Source organism: Phasianus colchicus, chromosome 6, assembly GCF_987193195.1.
Source record: "Phasianus colchicus chromosome 6, bPhaCol1.hap1.1, whole genome shotgun sequence".
Lineage (NCBI taxonomy): Eukaryota > Metazoa > Chordata > Aves > Galliformes > Phasianidae > Phasianus > Phasianus colchicus.
In genome coordinates this window covers 11,247,960-11,257,113 of record NC_143441.1, presented here as the reverse complement: position 1 = coordinate 11,257,113, position 9,154 = coordinate 11,247,960, and the positions used below count along the sequence as shown (strand labels likewise).

The window sequence follows — 9,154 nt, the reverse complement described above, 5'->3', positions numbered from 1 at the left end:
AAAAGCAGGAACAATCCACTGTGCTTGATTATATGTGAGAAATTAAACCACAAAAATATTTTTTGAAAATGTGTAGAACCTCCACTGCAATGAAATTATCTGGCATCTGATTTATCATTATTTGCATCTGAGGTTACTTTTGGAAGACATCCAGCTGTCTACAGATCAATGGAAAACAACCATTTGTTTTCAGCAGATGCTTCTGGTTGTGTACTGCATGATGCAGTGAAGCATGCCAATAGAAGTCAGCCTAAAGGTTGGTCAGAACAGTGTAAGCCATTTTATGAGTCATGTGCCCAAAACATGCATAGCCCTGTGCCTGCACTTTTGAGGATATTAAAATGCTTCCCAGATATTCAAAATCATACTTTAGGTGAAGACTACTCACCAAAACTTTAAGGTCACTTCAACATCCTTATGTTGAACATGAGAAAAATGTGGGTGATGGAGATGTGTCAGTGACTACATACCACGTGCATTTCCTTGGAGTCTTGAGAATAGGATGCTTTGATCTTATGGCTGCCAAAGCTGAAGTTTACGACATTAACATAGTCACAAGCATTGAAGCAAGAATTGATAACAAACTGCTTGGTCACAAGTTTTATTTGAAATTGTTTATTTAACAAGGCAATGGTAATGAAAAAAAGCAGATGAACAGTTTTCCAGTACACTTTAAATACAAAAATGTAGTCAACTTCAGACACTGTGAAAAAAATGTCTTTTCAGAGAGCAGTATGTGTGATAGAAAAAGAGTGGAAGTAGCTTCTTTGTGGAAGGACAAGCTTGTGCCGGGAGGTGTGGGAGCACACTGCCAGTAACCCACATTAGCAAGGAATCTTATGTTCCAGTTTCACACCAGCTTTCTCCCCATCTCTAAGAAATTAGGAGAACTCTCAGAAAGAGCAGTGAGGCAGTGGCACAGGCTGCCCAGGGAGGTGGTGCAGTCACCGTCCCTGCAGGTGTTGAGGAACCGTGTGGATGTGGCACTGAGGGATGTGGGCAGTGGCATGGTGGGGTGGGTTGGTGTTGGACTAAGGTGTCTTACAGGGCTTTTCCATCCTAAATTCTATTCCGTGATTGCCATACATGGTCTTCATCAATCCCTATCGATCCCTACCGCTGTCTTACAGCTGTGGGAAAAGTGTTTTCCTTTCATCAACGAGAACAGAAAGGGGAAATGTGCTACATACTGGCTTCACTGAGCACAGCTCTCAAAGTCACTTCAGTTGTGCTTGATGCATAAGCAAAATGAAACAAAAAAACAAGCAACACTGAGCTGTACGGGAAGTGATAGCGGGCCCTATATAAACAAGTCATATTTCCTGATGGGCGACACAGTGTAACACCAAGAACAGGGTAACAGGGTACAAGAAACAAACCCCTAAAACCACCCCAACCACTCAGCTCGAGGGAGAGCAGCGATTTTACTCCCAAACACCTCTTTCCCCCTTTATTTTCACGCCGTCGCCTCCCCCAGGCCGCCTCCCGGCCCGGCCCGTCCTCCCGCCGGGGAGGCACCGCATCGGCCTCACGGGAGCTGTAGGCGGCGGGCGGCCAGCGGCACCGGAGCGTCCCGCAGCGCCCTCGCCGCGACATGGCGGCCGCCGCGCAGGTACCGGCGGGACAGCCCCGCCCGAGGGAGCGCGGGGGGCGGCGGGGGAGAGGCGGCGGCCGCGGGGAGGGGGAAGGAAGTTCGGCAGTTCCCACTTGTTGCGGCTGCAGCCCGGCTTCGGGGGGAGGAGCCGCGGGGACGGGGGAGCCGTACCGCGGGGCCCCGGGGCGGGGAGAGAGCGGGGCGGCCCGGTACGGCGGGGAAAGCGGCCCGGCTGCACGGGGTGCCGTCGCCGCAGCCCCCGAGCCGTGATTTCGTTCCAGCGTAAACACCTCCGTCTCGTCGCCTTTAAATGCCACCCCCGAGCAGGCCCTGCCGTTCCCTGGCCGGGCGCCGCTGCTCCCGGAGGAGCAGAGTCACGGGGCCGGGACAGAAACCGAACACCGGCCTGCGCGGTGCCTCAGCGGGTGCGCAGTGCTGACACACAGATATTTGCCCGGCCCTAATCCCGCTCGCCCTTGTGTCGGCAAATCTCTGTCGGGTGACAGGGGGAGTTTTGCCGGACGGGTCTGTCTCCAGACCAGGTGCCAGGAGCGCAGCCAGCCCTCCTCCCGGTACGTTGTGCAACAGGCGGCAAGGAGAATAAGCGAGGCTTTGGCGAAATGCGTGAGCGCACGGTGAGTCGGTGCGCAGAAAGGTTTGCGGGCACGCTGCTGCCCCAGCGGGCGGCCGAGGGAAAAATGAAACAAACACAGGGGCGCTGCCTGTGTGCCGTGTGGGTTGTCGGCTGCCTTTTGCCAGCGCAAAGGTTTGTTTGGCGTACGGAGTTGGTCGTCTGTAGCTGCCGCGCTCCCCGTCGGCCTCTCGCCGTGCACCGAGTTACTTCCCAAGTGTAAACAAAGGAGAAAGAGCAGCAGGCGTTCTGCCTTTACATCTACATAGTGAAAGTGGCTGTTTGGTTTTATTCGGCTCTGACGGAGGCAGACTGCGGTTAAATATCCAGGATAGAGCCTGGACTCATTCTTGTCAGTAACATGGCAACGAGACTTCTGTTGGTGTTTTTCTTGTTTTCAGTTCTGATGTTGTGTAGCAGGAGTGCAGCGAGAAAACACGTTGTCTTCCAACAACAGTGCATGTTGTGCATTCCAAATATTGTGTGGAAGGCATTCATTGCTTCACGTCTTCCAAGGATCCTTGTGGGTGTGTTTAAATTTAAAAGATGTTCCAGATGTTCCAAACAGTGTTTCCAAACATTAGCATTTAGAAGCCCTGCTGTTCAAAAGTTGTATCTACGTTACCTATGGTGGAAAACATGCAAGGTGGTTTTCCTTTTTTTTTTTTTTTCCCTGTCCTAGTACATATATTCAGCAGTGTTTTGTGTGAACATGGTATCACTACTCCTTCTGAAGGGCCAGTTATTTCGTTATGAAGAAAAAAGATTTTCTTTTACACAGGAACCTCTTTTGTACAGCACCTGACAATAGTGAAAGGGTGTATTATATTTGCAGTCCCTCTCTCTGCTGTCAGACCATTACATAAAAGGAATGGGAATTTGTCCTCATGCCCTGTAAGCCAGGCTCTGCTAAGACTTGGTCAGGGAGAGATTGAGACCTGAGGGGAGAGAAAACTATTAAAAATACCTTATAAAGAGTGTTTGTAAAATTACAGAAATTATCAAAGTGGACTGAAGGAAAAGCAGTGTTGAAAATTATTTACAGCTTGGATTGTTATTTGTTTTGCTTTAGAAATTATAGTTACCCCTTCATGGAATGAACACTGAGCCCTCTGGTATTTTTTAGATATTGTTTAGATTATTGAACCAGAGGGAATTGTAAGAACCCTAAGTGGTTTTATTATTACATGTTATTATTTCTGTATCTTTATGTACCATGTTTATATTTGTTTGCCAATGCAAATATATATATATATATATATTTAGCAATTTGAATCTAGTCTGTTTTCTTTTCATGTTTTTCTGTAGCAATTCCAGTTTCTCCAGACAGTGGTGGTTGCTTGTGTCCAACAGTGCCATACTAGTAGTACTTTGAAGTTTGTTGTTCAGATATATTCAGAAGGCTTCACATTTTGCAACACTGATAGAAGGAATGGAAAATGACATGCACACGCTCTCAGCCCCATAAGGCACGGAAACCCTGTGAAACCTGCACAGCACCTTTACTTTTACACCCTATTGTTAATTTGATACTTTTGTTCATCACAGTGTTCTTCAGCTGCTGTTGGTATAGTGACCTAAGCAGAGGTGTTTGTTAACCTGCACGTGTGTCCACCATGACATTTAATTTCCTACTGGGAAAGAGGATGGGCACACAAAAGGTCTCTCTACTGCTGCGAGCCAGCGTAGATTTTGAAAGTGAACAGGTTGGATCAGTCTCTCCTTGAATAACTTGTCATCTCTGGGCTTGGCATCTGTGAGCCTGCCTGTTTCCAAGCAGGTCTGATGGTTACAGTATTCTACAGATTTCTCTTCCAAAGGCTTCCTAAGTCTTTGGAGTTCATAATTGCAGTTCCTCCTTCTCCCCCAGAATGATGATCAGCACTGGGAAACTCTGGAGAAAATGGGGAGGGAGGAAATGCTCAGTGTTTCCTGCTGCAGAGGAAAGAAGGCAGGAATCTTTGCTATTGGCCCAAGGGTAGCATGATTCACCCAGCAACCAGTCAGCCTCAATTGTCTTAGCCTGGTTTTTGCTTAATGTGCTTGCCTCCTGTTTGATCTGCATTTGCGTGTCCAAAACCTGTAATTTTTAGCATTGCTTGTTGCTCATTCTCTGGGAAGTACATAGGTAAGGAGTTGCCCTAAGGAGCTACCACTCCTGTTGACTGGATCGAGGACAGGTGAAGTGCTACATGTGGACTGTTCTCAATATCCAGCTGCCACGCTTCCCAGAACTATTAGTTGGAGGCAGCCTTTTTAAGTGCATCTGCAATCTCTGCTTGGAGGCACAGCGTGGAGCAGTAGATACCGAGGTAAAAAATCCTGCTGAGCCAAGCCCCCATTTGAATGGAGGCAGTTCAGAGTTGTGGTGTGATCGTTGTTGTTTTTAATACTCCTAAAGTCTGAGAGGTGCTTGAGACATATTGGTCAGGCCAGGCTTGCTGAGGATGTTAATATGGCATCCGTTTCTCAGAGACCAACTTTGGTGACCTGAAAATGAGGTTTTTGGAAGGCTCCAGGCTTATATGGTGAGCAGGTTGAGCATTGTGAATCACTAGCACTCCTCTGCAGCTGGAAGTCTTCTACTCTTTCTAATTCTACAGGTATCTTTGTGATGCTCCCCCGAGTAGCATCTGAGCATATGGTGCCTGGCTTGAAGAATGTGTAAGAGAGATCTCAGTAGTTGGGGGAGTTATGGGGAGGAAGAGTGACTTGGAAGAATGCAACTGTAAAGGGGAAAAAATCTTTTCACTTTGGAATGGTACTTGTCTTTTCAGCTCACCAGTTGAGGTGGGAGGGATGCATTTCCCCATGAAATAAGTTTGGAGCATCTGAGGATAGGTCATGGTATGGGTATGGTTAATTTAGGGGTACTCATAAGCATGGTATAGCTTTCGTGACATAGGATGAGATGTGGCATGCCTTAGGGAGAAAGGACAGATGAATTTGTTGAGAGTGATACTAGCACAATTCCTCTTATCAGAGGAGCACTCTTCTCTTTATGAACTGACTGCTTCCTCAAAAAAACAGTTTCTCCCATCATGAAACAAGGTTGTCTTTGTGAGATAAACACAAGCACATCCTTGTTTTGTAGCTGCTGAAAGCAGTCATTTGGATTCACACTTCAACAGTTACCAATGTGAGGCAATACACTGTAGTCTCCACATTAGGAAACTGTGTCCCTGGTCTAACACATCCGTCTTGTTTGTCCATTTGGTGTGATGTTTTAGACAGGGTTACGTGAAGCCTTAGAGGCCTGATTTTGGTAGGTGCAGTGTTAAAAGAAGTTGCTATAGTTGCTAGCTTTCCCTACTTAGGGTTAAAGTTTACTGTCTTATGAAGTTCTTACAATGCCCCTGGTAAACCCAGAAATGTTGTTTGTTTGTTTGTTTTGTAAGAACCATTCTCAAATACAAGGAGTAAAATAGAGAATGCAGGCCAGTTGTCCATAGCATGGTGAAGTTTGCACAGAGTCATACATGTCTTTACTGACTCACTGGTGGCTGTCCTGACAGCAAACAGGATTTTAGGAATGCCATTAATTTGAGTCGTAAACTGAAAGTATCTGTGAAACGCAAAGGCCTACCCACAATTGGGCTTTAATGTAAGGAGCCCTGTGTACTTTTCAACAATGCATTTGCAAAATATAGTGTTTTTGTGCATTTCGCCTCATCACTCCTTTCTGCTATGCTTTGATATCCATGACTTTTTTTTCTGGGTGTGCATTTCCTCCCAGATGCTTTCTACTACTGTATGTTTATATATCCAAACACTTCAGAACAAGGTTTTCATGTATGGTGGCAGTGGGAATCCAGCATAGGTTTGCAGTGTGTTCTCCTGCAACCTGCTTGTAGTACTAGAAGAAGTAAAAAGTAAAATAAAATATTGTCTAAAAGCCATGTTTTTCTAACTGAAAGGTGAAGGTTTGTTGGTGTAGAAAATGAAGGGGGAAGATTCACTTAGAAAGAGAATTTCACTTCTCAGAATGGAACCTAATTTCAAAACTCAGAAACTTTAGCTGACGTTCAGGCTTTGCCTGCCTTTTGCTTTTAGTCATCCAATCCAATGTAGTCCAGCATCCCTTTTTAGCAGCCATGTATCTTTATGTGGTACTAAAGCACAAAGGGTTGAGCTTCCCAGCTGAGTTGCATTTATGTGTGCATGAGAGCAGAGTCATGCTGTCTGTTTTGCAGGTCACCTCAGACTCTTCTTTGCTGCAAATAATTCTTCAGTGTAATGGGTGTGCAGGTGCCTGTATAGTACCAAATGAGAAAAGCTATCAGCACAGCTACAGTGAAATCCACTGGGACTACATATTTCTTGCAACATCAAAATAATTTTTCCAGGCAATTACTGGAATAAAATTACTAACCTAAGTCAGTAGTATTGCTGTCTTGAGAGGTAGACTTTCTTTTCCCAGTTCTTCCCTTGTCTTTGTGATATTTCTGTGCTGTGTTCTTTAATCTGTGTATCTCATAGCTGTTGTATGTAGTTTGTTTTCCTCTGTTACATTCCAGAAGCATTGGAATATATTCCCACAATCATTGGTCAGTATCTGCTTTTCTGGGACAACTCATGCACGCATTACACAAGGGAATAACACAGTTAAAATTAACGTGACTCATGGACATAGGATTTGGCTCAGTGTCAGCACTTTCCTGTTTTGTTTCATACAGTATTTCTGAGTAACAGGTATAGAATTGCAGACACCAAATAACTGAAGATCTTGTGATCTCTGTAAGGACAATCTCAGTAAGGGAGATGTGATGAAGGGCCCTTGTTTGGAATGGCTAGATCAGAATAATTAGTTAGCATAAGACATTTCCCTGAGAAGTTGGAAGTAGTAGAGTTTGGTTTCCAGTGAATTTGTCTTGCAGATTTGATTTACTTTTAATCTAGTTTACTCTAGGACTGCTGTGTTAGCTCTGCTCTTGGTGTACGCTGAAAATACACTCAACTGAGGTGGGGATTCTCTGACGTCAGGCTGTAACCAAAGTAACAGGCAGTCTCTTAGGCAGGGAAGAGAAACTCTGCTCACTCAGTTCCTCCCAGCCTCTTGGTTTGAGTGCACATGGATGTGAGTAATATTTTGAGAACTGCTATCTTCTGTGAATAAAAGTGACCAGTGAATTAAAAAAAATGTAGCTGCTGGAGATGTAGACATGCCCACAGTAATACTAGGAGAGATTTCATGAAATCAGAGTAAAAGTAGGTCACACTAGCTACGCCACTAAGCAATTTAATTATGGTCATTAAGTTTTGCTTGTGGCTTCTTCTGTGTCCCTCTCCCCTTTAGCTAAATCTTTTCCTGTGAGTGGGCTGTTTCCTTTCTGCTTCTTTCCTTAATCTCCAGGACATCCTCCTCAGCAAAGAAGATTGTTACCCCCACACGGATACTTAAGCCCGCGGGAGACAGAATAACCATCTTCAAATATCAGCAGGCACAGCCCAGGGGACTAGGGACATACCTTCTCTTCCCTTCCCTGTCATACTCTGTGTCTGCTCCGTGGTGCAGCTCCTTTGAGTCCTCTACAGCCCAGCACTGTTCTGCAAGTTAATGCCCTTGGCCTTAGTCAAATGCTGTTATGTAAGAGGTTGTGATACATCACCTAAAAAGCTTTTGACCCAAAGCAGGTCACTTGTGCCTCACACATATATTATGCTGCTCTGATGGGGCAGATAATTACTGACATACAAAAATAGAATAGGAAATGCGTGGTCCTCTGCGATTATGACCATGGGGTTATGACCTAAACAATTCTGGGCTAAGTGTTCTGTGGTCAGAAATGACTAGACCAGGTATTTACAGATGCTCTTCCTATTTTGAAGCCTCAGGAAACAAGTTAAGGTACGTTGTCAGCTTTCCTTGCTGATGGGAGGTGAGAACTCTGCACCTTTCCGTGGAATGTGTTGTTTTCTAAGCACATCTCTGGAAGGAGCATGGGTAGGAGATGCACCTTTCTCCCTGTTTAGCAGAGAAGAAAGGAGTTAGAAGTGTTGGCACATTCCTCTTGTGCAATAGCCCAGGCTGAAAAATACCCTCACGAAGGACAAGCCAGATCCTCCTTCTTGCCCTTGCTCTTTTCTCCCATTGTGTGATGGAGAATATTTGGTTTGGCCACACCTTTTGGTTTGCCATCACCCACATTGTAGTCTTTTCTTCTTACTTATGCTCCTTTCTGGTACAGTTGTCAGACTGGACAGATATGGCTGATACTGGAAGAGGAAATGTTGACTCACTGGGTTTGTTATTCTTGCCTTTTTTCGTTGCTATCTAAACTCAGCAAGTTGCCAGGAAATTGCATACTTTACACAATCTCTAAGTAGAATCAAGATAGGAATATTGTATATATGATAAGATTGTTTTTGGTGTCCTGTTTAGACACCAAAAAAACACAGTGGAAAAACATAGTATTTTGAAGGTTTCTACCCTCTGTCAAGGTTGGCTTTAAGGTTTGCTATGAGGCACCTCTACCTTGTATCAAAAAGAAAAGAATACAGTCACATCATTTCCAAACAGTACCATGCTATGTAGAGCAGAAGGATGTTTCTTTTGATCCATTCAGACACCTGCTTGAGCACTGCCAATGTAGTTAATTTGGAAGTGAAAGAAAGAGATGAGAAAGGAAGTAGGATCGCTTGATGTAATCACATTTTTATTTCAAAAGCTTGTCAGCTTTTAATTGCAACTTGATTTCATTATAGCTCAGTTTGACTGCTAATAAAACCACAGAAGTTTACCTGCAATTTTTCTAAAGGTTCGGTACTTCTGATGTTGTGCTCGCTTGAAAATTAGGCAGTACCATTGCAGGTAGGATTCTGAACAACTTATGAAGACAGGATACTTGGTAAGATCCCCAGGTGGCTTTTTGGAATGATTGTTCCCATGAGTGTTTGAAAAGTTGGGTAACCAGGCATGGTTGTTTTGC

The 9,154-nt window shown here is 44.7% G+C and overlaps 1 protein-coding gene across 6 annotated transcripts in view; it reads left to right on the top strand.

Annotated features, from left to right (window-relative positions):
- The first annotated feature begins 905 nt into the window (after positions 1-905).
- FYCO1 (FYVE and coiled-coil domain autophagy adaptor 1) overlaps positions 906-9,154 on the top strand; it is a 35,851-nt gene continuing 27,602 nt past the window's right edge. Inside the window, exon 1 of one of the 6 annotated variants that reach the window (XM_031590331.2) lies at positions 906-1,612. The gene's annotated coding sequence lies outside the window, so the exon portion shown is untranslated. Of the gene's footprint in view, positions 1,613-1,773; positions 2,230-7,992; positions 8,074-9,154 lie in introns of those variants that run through there. The other 5 variants (XM_031590333.2, XM_031590332.2, XM_090142430.1 and 2 more) reach the window with 5 other exon arrangements.